Source organism: Suricata suricatta, chromosome 13, assembly GCF_006229205.1.
Source record: "Suricata suricatta isolate VVHF042 chromosome 13, meerkat_22Aug2017_6uvM2_HiC, whole genome shotgun sequence".
NCBI lineage: Eukaryota > Metazoa > Chordata > Mammalia > Carnivora > Herpestidae > Suricata > Suricata suricatta.
In genome coordinates, this window is record NC_043712.1 from 86,156,424 (window position 1) to 86,168,318 (window position 11,895).

The 11,895-nt window shown below is 44.7% G+C and overlaps 1 non-coding gene across 1 annotated transcript; it reads right to left on the bottom strand.

Moving 5' to 3' along the window:
- Positions 1 to 10,803: 10,803 nt before the first annotated feature.
- On the bottom strand, positions 10,804 to 10,905 carry LOC115277145. The gene has a single exon (XR_003902253.1). It is a non-coding gene; the product is annotated as a U6 spliceosomal RNA (small nuclear RNA).
- Between the last annotated feature and the right edge of the window lie 990 nt (positions 10,906 to 11,895).

Here is an 11,895-nt window from a genome sequence, read left to right on the forward strand (position 1 = left end):
ATCCCAGAGGCTGCAGCCCTGTGTGTGTGGATGAGCAGGCCTTACAGGGAAAGCAGGAGTCCCCGGGGAGCAGGGAACTTATGCTGCCCCACAGGCATTTCGCCCCTGGAACTTGGCTGGGCTGGAGGGAGTATCATTCCCGCCCCTCTCAGGTGGGGCCCTCCAATCTTCCTCCAGCGCCAGTAGTCTCTTACTTGCTTGTTATCCCCACCAGTGGGATATCGTTCTGGTCTAGAGGCTGGGCGATCGTCACAGTTGTTCTCCCTCTTCCCTTTGTTGGAAGACTCTGCTGAACGTGTGAGGAATGAGCCCTCTGAGCCAATCAACGGAGGGACACAGAGACACAGAGCACAGTAAAGTGGGGCTTCAATCAACGTTCTTGCAAGAGCGGCTATTTGATGGTCAGGCAGACAAGGGTCAGTTACAGCAGACAATTTATCTCCCAGCAAGCATGTCCCTCCCCTGATTCCTCACTGGCTGATACTTCAGAGGGTACAGCCTTACCTGGACGTCGCCTACACCCATGGAAGGTGAAAAGTAGTCTGACTGGAACAAATGTACATTCCCTGGCTTGAGGCAGCGACGTTCAGTCCCTGCTCTCTCTGTTCTTTGGTGCATGCTCACTGAAAAGCTCATGAAAATAAGCCCTCAAAACAGAGAGGGGAAGGAGAACCAGGAAATGAAGTGTCTAAAGGTTCGGGACTCCATGGGAGGGTGTTCGTACATATTTCCAATTGGTTGTAAACCTACTGTTAACTAGACAGCACAGCCTTTATTTGGTATTTCTGAAAATGAATCATCTCCCTTACTTCTCACAGAACAGATGCAAATTTGTTAGAACTAACTCTGGCAAGAGTGTCATGCATTAAACGTTTCCTGTACCCCATAAAAACATGGAGAGAATATCAGAGGAATATACTCTATGTCTTCAGTTCTAAGAAGCTATCAATTTTAAGACAATCAGTTTCATAGCAGGGTTAACGGAGAGGAAAGGAGTCTTAGAGTAAGTATACCCTTCAGTCCTACTCCCAAGGACTATAGAACATAGCGTAAAACACACACCTAGCCCTTGACGGAATATGGGGATAGGCTCAACCAGCCCAACAATAATCGAACTATCTTAGTAGCCCCATAATCAGAGTGGGCTCCATGTTTCTAGAAGGACATTGATGATCATCGGTGCCCCCAGAGGAAAGGAAACAAAAGAGAGAGTGTGAAATCCATGTTCTCAGAAGCAGTAGAGGCAATCGGTCCGAGCATGTGGAAGTATGAGACCTGGGTGTCATATGGGAAAGATACCAATTTACTCAGAGACACAGGTCCAGAGCAAAAGGTTGGGACTTACAAAGAGTCGGCTCTTCCTCCTCCAGGCATGCGGCCTCCCATGAGTCCCTCTGTGCAGGTTGGGACAACAGCTGGGGGACACTATACACCACATCTTCTAATACAGAAAGAGATAGAAGACGATGCAGGAGAGAGGAAGCAGGGCCAGAAGGGACTTTAGAGAAAGCTCATCTGACAACCTAACTGTACGGATGATGTACCTGAAGCCCAAGGAATGGATGAACCACACAGCACAGTCGATTGGTGGCTGGGCTCCATTGACACCCCCAAAACCCACGACGGGACTCCTGTGTCTGTGTGAGCTAGTGTTCTCCAGGGTTTTTAGGAAGTGCTGGGGCATCGAGCCTGGCTCATGGGGCCTGCACAGCGTTTTTATGTGTGAGGCTCCAGCATATCCTGTGATCCACAGAAATCTTCATTCACATTGACAAAAATTCCTCCAGAAGTTTTATCATTTTCTAGGATATCTCGCACAAAATATTCTATTCCTCAGAGTGCTCAATTCAAAAAGTCAAAGGCACTCATTTCCATTCTGAACTTCTCATCATTCATACTGAAAAGTAGATTTACCTACCCGTTTTCACCCGGGGAGGTAATCTCCGAAAGAACTCTTTTTCAAAACTGATTGCTTCCAGAAGACATTCATTTCTTTAACAATAGATGTGAGCAGCCGGAACAGAGCTAAGGTCCTGTCTCATAAATGATGTCGTATCCCTAACCTCTTTTACAGCCAGCACGGTCAGTGCAGAGGAGTGTGGGCAATTGAGCCATAGACTAGGAGTGTGGTGTAAACACCAACTGCCCAGAAAGCTAAAGCAGTAAGTTTCCGTTGATGAAAATGCCCTGTTAACATCCAAACAGGACATGCCCACGGTAAGTTAACAAAGCAAAAACGCACACCTTCTAATATAAGGAAGAAAATGTGCCCAAAAGAATAACTATACTTTATCATAAAATCCTCCATGTTTTTATCCTCTTTAAAATTTTAACATACACATAGAAAAAAGTTAGAAATAAAAACACAAAAAAATAATTAAGATTTTTTGTGTGTGTGTGTTAAATTTTAAGGGAAGGATTTACATAGAACCTAATGGCAGAAAACGTGTATAGCATAATGGACAACTTGAATGCAGCTTCCTGAAAGTCATGAAGACATATTTCAAGGATATGTTTCTCAATGTCTCCTTGAAATTAGCTTATTTTTCTTTCCCTGAAGGTGATCAGTCAATTGACCTTAAGGTCAGCCTAGGAGAAAGGAATTCAAGTAAGGCAAATAATTTGAGGCAGGACAGGCAGGAGCCAGGATCCACCTGGTGGACTTCCTAGTTGCTTCTAAGTCTTTCTGGAAGAAGCATTCCATAGATGCTTCATTAGGAAGGTTCGGATGAAGAAAACAGGACTTCTTGCCCCCCAGCCAACGTCCTGAAGCAAGAAGACCATCAGCTTCACTCTGGCTCTCAGAATGGGTCAACAGAGAGAAAGCCTCACGACTCTGTAATGTGGCTCCTGGACCCTAGAAAGAAGGGACAGGAGCATTTGGAAGCTGTCCAAAGACATTTGAATAGGGATAAATCCAAATTCTCAACGTGGCATCATCTGGGCCTTGATCTGTAGTTGATTTCAATCATTCTCCAATGATTTAAGATCTCAGCCAAGGTTAACTCACCTGGTCACCATTCATATATAGAGCATGAGATCCTCCTTTCTGGCCTCTCCCATTGTTGTGCTTTTACCTGGATGTATGGGGATATTTTGCTAGTTTCTATCTCCGAACCATGTTCTAATGGATCAGCTTCTGCTAGGGGCCCAGCATCAGAAAAAAACCTCATAAAGACTTTTCTGTAATGAATAATGAACAATCACACATCAGGCCTCCTGCTTGGACATCCATCGCACCTTTCAGTTCCCATGGCCACCTCGCTCTCTTCCTCCCCTTCCTGCTCTCCTTCTTCCCCTCTCCCACTGGACATCATTGCAGATGAGTCTCCTAGAACACACTAGGTTCGTCTTGTGCTTGGAATCTTCCAGAGTAACCCCCCACCTTGAACCCAGGTCCTGCTGTCCCTCAAGGTCCTCTGCTCACCTCCTGAGGATGGCCAAACGGTCCATTCACAAGAACCACCACACATGCCATATGGTGGCTGCTCCGCCCATCGGTGTCTGGCACACTCTCCATTGCATGTTATGACCCTATCCAAGGTCAAAACAGTGTCTCTTCCTTCAGTGAACTTGCCTCTATCATTCCAGCTGAAAATGCGATTCCTTCTTTGCATTTCCTTGGTGTATGTGTTTATTTGCTGCTGTAACAAATTATCTTGAACATTGTGTGAAAACAACACAAAAGGACCCTCTTGGGTCAGAAGTCCAAAGTAGATCTTTCTAGACTAAAATCAAGATGTTGGTTGGGGCACCTGGATGGCTCAGTCGGTTAAGTGGCTGACTTCAGCCCAGGTCATGATCTCATGGTTTGTGGGTTCGAGCCCCTTGTCGGGCTCTGTGCTGGCAGCTCAGAGCCTGGAGCCTGCTTAGGATTCTGTGTCTCCCTCTCTCTGCCCCTCCCCCACTCTGTGTGTGTGTGTGTGTGTGTGTGTGTGTGTGTGTGTGTCTCAAAAATAAATAAACAGTAAAAGATGTTAGTGGGGTGGTGTTTCATCTAGAGACTCTAAAAGAAAACTCGTTTCCTTGCCATTTATGCATCATAGGGGTGTTTGTATTTCTTGGTTTGTGGCTCCTGATCCACCTCCAAAAACACAGCATGATATCCCTCTGACTCTGATACCTGACCATCCCTCTTTTCCTTTTCGGTTATAATGGCCTTTGTGATTACATTGGGCCCCCCCAAACAATCCAGGACAATCACCTCATCTAAAAAGTTTTAACTTACTCAAAGCTGCAGTCCCAGTGCCACGTAAGGTACATATCCATGGGTTCTGAGGATCAGCCTGTGAATATCTCTGAGGGGTTGCCATTTGACATCATAGTAATACCACTCTCATGGCTCGTAGGAGACCCCGCCTACTATTTCATTTACTTTTGTGCATGTTTTATCTATCCTACAAGTTCCTTCCTAAGGACAAAAATTGGCCTGTGTTTATCTTAGTGCTCATGGCAAAGTGCACAAAAAGAAACCCATTCCCAGAGGAAGGAGACAGTTATGGCCAAGGGAGAAGCTCTCTGCAGTCAGCTGGAGGACCATGAGTAAATGCAAGACCTGTTTGATGGGCCCAAAGATCCAAAGGCCTGTGCAAGCAACTCATCCTCATTAGCCACCATGATTAACCATCAAAAACCAACGCACTTGAAGTGCAGTGATCTTCTCAAGAGCCAAATATCAACACAAAAGCACATCGTCACTTTGTAGATGTGCCTTCTCCATTAGATTAGAAGGAACCAAACACACCATTTCTGCATTATAGAAAACTACGTGCTGTCTATGCATCTGGTCTTCTGCACCCTGTGGAATGGGATTAACATAGTTGAGAATAAGGAAAAGAAGTGCTTCCTCACACAATTTGGAAATAATACCCTTCCAACATTCAAGAAGTTTATGCTCTACTTCTGATTTGGGCCCAGTTTCTTGAGTCCATTAAATGGGTGTTCAGCATCTAAATATTTTGTTCCTGTTTGATCACTGTTCTTCAGCCGTAATAAAGATCTTCCCCTGAAAGTGTGTATTTGGCTGAATATAAATTATTATCAAGTGTCAGATATAAAACTTACACTCAGTTACATGGTTGCAAATGAATTTTTAACTATTCTCTGTTTATCATGGCCAGCAGCTACACATCTTTGATAAGTTATCATTTTCATATCCTCCCCCCGTCATCTCCAGAACTGCCTGCTGTACTGTTTTATGGCCGTGTGTTCTCTGATACCTTCGTGTTTGTGGCATTTCATGCACAATTGCTGTTGCGTTAAATGGCACCCCAGTGGCTTCTAAAATCAAACAGGTCTTCTCAATTTTCTGACAAAACTGGAGAGTTGTTTTTCACTAGAGGAATAGAAAAGATTCCTTTTTTGTTTATCTGAGTTGTTTTCCTTTAGGCTACAAGGTCCAGGTCTCTCCTGAGCTTTTTTTTTTTTTTTGAAGCCTCTACTAATTTTTTTCTATTTATTTTGAGAGAGATAGAGAAAGTGTGAGTGGGGGAGAGGCAGAAAGCAAGGGAGAGAGAGAACCTCAGCCAAGCCATATGCTGTCAGCGAGAAACCCAATGTGGGGCTCAATCTCGGGAACTGTGTGTGAGATCATGAGCTGAGCTGAAATCAAGGGTTGGATGCTTACATGACTGAGCCACCCAGGTGCCCCTTAATTTAAAAAAAAACAAAGGTTAATTTGTCAAGTTTCAACCATATTCTGTAGAAATCAAAATGATCAGGAAAGTGAAATGGTGCATGCTCCAAAGTATAACCATAAAAATTAATGTCAGTGGCATAGAATACACCTGCAGAAAGGTGGCGTTTGCCTGAAGCCCTGACAAAGGTCTGGCGACCTCAGAGAGGATTTTCTCTTCACAATCTGTTAGTTTCCTCAGTCCTTGACCAAATACCATGTCATTGATGCTGTAATTTTTTTTTCTGAACCAAAAAGAAGGAAGAGGTTAAAAAAATCAGGAAATAGAGTTTTATGTCCATATTCTACCATGTATACTTAAAATGTGCATACTTTAACCTTATAAAAGTTAACCTCCAGAGTAACCAAATATATGTTTACTTAATCTTAAAATTATTGGAATAAATCATAAAAGCAAAGAAAACAATATAGAAATATGTAGGGCTCAAAGGAAGACTTTAAACAGAAATAAACAGATCACAGGGGAACAAATAAATAAGTCTGCCATATTAGTTGATGAAAACAGGATAAATTTGCCACTTAAGAGAAAAGTTCCTCACAAGCGATCACAAAACAAAACCCAACTATGCCTGAATAAAACTCTAAAAACTGTGTGAGTTGGAGGAGGTCAAAGATAAAGGGATGGGAACTAGTATAATAAATGGAGAGAAGTGGAGACAATTGGGAAACAAAAAGAGAACAAAATTAAAAGAGTAACAAAAATAAAACAAGGTAAGTTCATATTCAGGATCAAAACCAGTCACAAGGTAAAGAGGAGCGTTTCGTAAAGGAAACTATCAGCCAAGCGATGGGCTGGCAGACAGGAGGATGTGGTGTGTCCCCCGCTGTTCCTCTGTGGGACAGCTGTACAAATCTCATACCCAAGACTCTTGCCAGAATATTCCAGTTGCCTGGTATTTTCTGGCTTCTGTGGTGAGGATGTGAGGAGAAACCAGTCTATGATGCCTTGGTTTCCAGAGTCTTGCCGTGAGGACCTGTGGCAGCTAAGATGACCCAGAATTACTAACAAGCATCCATGTGCTAATATTTGATGCCTCTGTCCTACCTCCTGATGCCCACCTTCCTTGCCTTCAGAGTCGGCTGGGCGCCATGTCCAGCTCCACCAGGTAAACCATGAACAGACTAAGTCAAGAAGTAGATCTGAAAGAAATGGTCCCTTTCCTCCTTCTGGTGTCCTGTATGCTTGTTGATGCCTGCATGTGAATGCCCAGAACGAGAGCAGCCATGTCGGGACCATGAGGGGAGTTATTCTGGGCAGAGAAAGAGAGAGGGCACATGGGTGCACATGTGCATGAGGGAGCAGAAGATGGGCAGAGAGAGAAGGAGCGAGAGAATCCCAAGCAGGCTCTGCACTGTCAGTAAAGAATCCAACACAGGACTTGATCTCACAAACCATGAGATCATGACCTGAGCCAAAACCAAGAGCTGCACGCCTCAGCTACTGAGCAACCCCAGACACCCCACAGCCTGGATCCTTGATGACATTGCTGAGTTTCTGAATGAACCATTTCTGGAGCTGCCCTGCCCCAGACTTCTTGTTGTGTAAGCTAAATCTGTCTGTTGCTTAAAGGAGTTTGTAACTGGCTTTCTCCTTCTTACAGCTGAAAACATTCAAACTCATACAGAAGCCTGGAAAGATTCATCTTTCACAGCATCCCATACTGGGCACCCAGCAGGTTCCTGCCCAGTTGATTAAGGGAACAATTTTAAACACATGCATCCAGTTATCAAGCAAAGAGACTTTTCATTTTTTTAAATCCCTTTGTAAAAGGGTTGCCTTCTCCATCTTGCAGGATGGACATCTCCCTAACTGGTACTCTCCACAGCAGCCTGTTCTTATTTCACATCTGCCTGTTCATGTTTCACACTTTCCTCAGCTTAACAGACATGATTGTTTTATTTATCTTCTGGAGGTTCTCATGCATCCTAATGTTAAAATCTTTGTCAAACTTAAATCATATGCCTTCAGCTAGTCCTTTGGTATTAATTTTGCTGTTATTTTTAGCATGAGATTTCTTTATGGGGTTAGTAAATTTAACTTGTGGGCTCCGATGAGTAGAAGAATCTCAACCTGTAAACTGTATAGGGGGTGTGGTGTGGTGATATGGTGCGTGGGGGGCGAGGCATGACGTGTGGTGTGATGTGGTGTGTGTGTGTGCATGTACACACATGTATGTGCTGTTTTGGGGGTTACAAGCCTGGGCTCCCAGGCTTCTCCATCAGAACCGGGTTTGCAATGGCACAGAGCTCCCGCCCCTGATAAGGTTAGGGACACGCAGACCAGCAATGGCTTGGTTCAGCTCTGGTCGTGAGGCTGGTCTCTGATCCCTGCTGCTCAGGCCTGTGGCTTCGTACAAGAGGTAGGCTCAACTGTCGTCATAGCTGGCCCCTCTGCCTCATTTCAGGGTGGAAAGTCTCACTGTAGGCCCCGACTTCACGTGCTTACCGGTGTCTTGAAAAACAATCCCTGCATACAGGAATGTGATGGACACAACCTGGCATCATTAACCCGATGACTTCAGCTTCACTTACAGCTCTCTCCCTCCCTTCCTGTCCGCGGCATTGTGGATTTTGTTGAGGAGCGTACCTGTTTATCTTTGCTTTCCTCTTATGTATTTGATCCCTCAGAGTTGTAATTTTGGAGCAGAGTGGCATCATCTACGTGTTAATCTCCTGATTCATTTTTATTGGAATCCCCTTTAAACTTTCTAAAAAATATATGATTACAGTTATTACCTTCCTTAAAAGTTCTCAGTGAGTTGTTTTGAATATAAAATCTACCCTTCATATAATGATATAAAAGGGCTTCTCTATGTTTATTTTGCAAGAACCTCCCTTGAACCTTTTCTGTCTCTTGTGTTTTAGAAAATGCTTAAGACAGTTAAATATCTGAGTATATGCAACACCTGGCTAGCTGCAGGAAAACATATAGAACCACCTCTGGCATGGAGTGGCCCCTCCATATACGGTAGTGGTTTTTGCTGTCTTGACACTTAGCCAAACACTATTATACAAGAGATTTCTATTTAAAAAATGAGATTTGAATGCATGCCACTTACGTTCCTTTTTTTCCCCACTAGATATTAGGATATTCTTCTAAACCTCTAAGCAATGATGGTCATGGAATAAACAGATTGCAGAGCTCTTGGGTGGCTCAGTTGGTTAAGCAGCTGACCCTTGATGGGCTCAGGTCATGATCTCACAGTTCATGGCATCAGGCTCTAAGCTGTCAGCTTGAGAGTCTTCCTCTCTCTCTCTCTCTCTCTCTGCCCCTCCCTCCTCGTGCTTTCTCTGTCTCTCTCAAAACAAATACATAAACTTAGGGGGGAAAAAAGGAGAAATGGATTGCAGCCACATTTTCAGACACTGGTAGTAAAGACCCCACTGTCCAAAGTTCTTACATATTTGTCCCTCTCCCATTCCTGGCAGACATGACTAATCAACCACTGCCTTCTTCTCCAGTCAGCCACAATCAATCAATCAGATATTATACAAAGAATAAAAGCAATTTTCCATTCCTGTCTGAGATACATTACTGCGGACAGACCACATGAAGGAACCAAATGGCTTCTTCTCCAGAGTCCCTCACTTTCAGAAAGTTTAAGCCTGCGGCATACTTTAGAAAGAACAAAAATAGAATTTACCAATATAATTAAAAGTTATAGTTCAATCATAAACTCTTACTTTGAGAAAATGCTGTCTAATTTGCTGTCTAATATTACTGATTATCTTACACGTATTTGAATTCAAGTAATTGGTTCCATTGTCTCCCAAATAATTGTTGAGTGGGAAGCATTTGGTGAGAAGGAAAAATTATCCGGCTTACGTGGTAATAATAGATCTCTGTAGATCGGCACAGAGATGACGTGCAGGTCAGGAGGATGTGATAGAAAATCAGAATCACAAGGAAGGGGATGCTACAGAAGGGCAGGGCTCTTGTTTCTGTGGCCAATCGGGAACGTGATGCAACAGCCCACATACGGCTCGGCAGCGGCTGACCTACTGACCTCCACTTAGGACTTACACCCCTAGCCTGTGTGTGCCCCTGAATCATTAAATTATATTTTCTGTTGCTGTGAACCCACCCTGACACGTTCTTCTACTTTTAACCAAACACTCTCTCTTCTGTTTGCCCCTCAGCAGTCACAGAAATAGAAGAGACCTGGAGTACAAGATCTAGTTATTATCGCTCCCAAGCGAAGAAACTATTTGTGCCCTAAACACGAAATAATGTTGTTTACAGAAAAGCAGAATAGCCGGAAAGTACTCCAGAAATTTAAAGCAGCAACAGATGCCCCTGGAGTGATGAGAAAGTGTCCACGGAGGAGATGGAACACGAGCTCGGCGGCCTGGAGTCACCGTTGTTGTGAAGACAGGGGGCCGCAGGCGGCCCTGGAGGACAGAGCCACGGCACACGCGTCCGTCTCTCCAGCACAGAGCAGGTGCCCCGGAAGCTGCCTCGAGGCCAGCTGTCAGCTATTTCTCTTACTTGCCTACCTCCCTAATACTCACATTTTTATAACTTTATGTCACGTCTCCGTGCCGGGCATTGCCCTCTCGTGGGCTTCTAAGCCCTAGCTTGAATTAGGTTTGCTGGCTATTTCCAAAAAAGCCAGATCAACAGGAAAATAAGGATATTGATCATCCAACAGGAGGGAAAGGAAGAAAAAGGAAAAGAGAGGCAGAATGTCCCTGGACACACACAGGGAGCCTGCACTTCTTCTGTCCAGAGACTCTCTGTTGACTCTCAACATTAAGTTTTACTGTCTTTTTAATGTTTATTTATTTTTTAGAGAGAGAGACAGAGACAGAGCAGGAGCAGGGGAGAGGCAGAGAGAGAGGGAGACACAGAATAGGAAGCAGGGTCCAGGCTCTGAGCTGTCAGCACAGAGCCCGACAAGGGGCTCGAACTCACAAACTGTGAGATCATGGTGTGAGATGAAGTGGACACTTAAACCACTGATACGCCTGGGCGCCCCACATTTTACTCTTAATGTCGCTGATATTTTCTGTATGAATTATGGAGCAGGAAAGAACATGACCTCCAAAACATCTTAGAATATAGCTGTGCTAACATTTGTTTTTATTTTTCTTTTTGTTTGTTCAGAAAAAATATGGAGTGTTTCATGAATGTGTTTGTCATCCTTCCCCAGGGGCCATGCTAACCTCTGTGTCACTCCAATTTTAGTATATATGTTGACGAAGTGAGCCCTGTGCTAACACGTTTGGATTTTATTACGAGTTTCAGACTTTCCTGTGACTCCTTGTCTGCATTTCTTATCGAAATCTCACAGAATCAGTCCCGCCTGTGTCTCTGGTCCCTCTGCCAACCGTCATTTCCATAAATCCGATGTTTGGTCCCTAGAAGCATCTCTGGGCATGCTAGTTGCCCAGTGTCCTGTTTTGCTCACTCACCCCTTTCTCCATGTCTTTGTGTCCTTTTTCCTGAAATGTCCCTTCTCTCCCTGGGCTCTCCCACTGCATCCTCCACGTTCATGTGTGTCACCCTGGAAGGCTTCCCTAGCTCCTTGTCACACTACGTGGCCACCCCTTCTGGGACCCTCAGAATGTCACGGGCCAGTCTGCGTCACCCTTGGCACATTGCCTGCTCCTGAGCCCCCCACCCCCGTTTCCCTTTGTTACACTTTTCATCATCTCAGCACCTGACACGGGTCAGGCAAGGAGGCGGAGGGGACACTCACTAAATGCCCTAAATGCAACACTAAGGGAAGAAAGGAGCACAAATGCTACATGGAACACTCCTACCATCAAGTATTTCACACTCAATCAAAGTACCACCTTCACGTCTCTCCTAACGCAGAGAAAGGAGGTGGACTCCTTGCTCAGCGCAGCTTTGGTCTGGCTCGTAATTCACATCCAAGGCCCTGAACGGTGCTGTTGGTTCCTGACTCAGAATAGCACCACCGTGCCCGTTACTCCCAAGTAACTCTCTGACAGTCCTGAGTCAGCCTGGGTCACAGCCTGAAGCCAGAGCTTTGCAAGAACATTGTAAAACTTTAAAAAAGGGGAGAGAGGGCTAATAAACCTTAAAATAGGTTTAATTCTTTTTAGAAGAACATGGTATTCGGGCACCTGGGAAGCTCAGTTGGTTGAGCGTCCAACCTCGACTCAGGTCATGATCTCACGGTTCGTGGCTTCGAGCCCCGCATCAGGCTCTGTGCTGACAGCTCAGAGCTTGG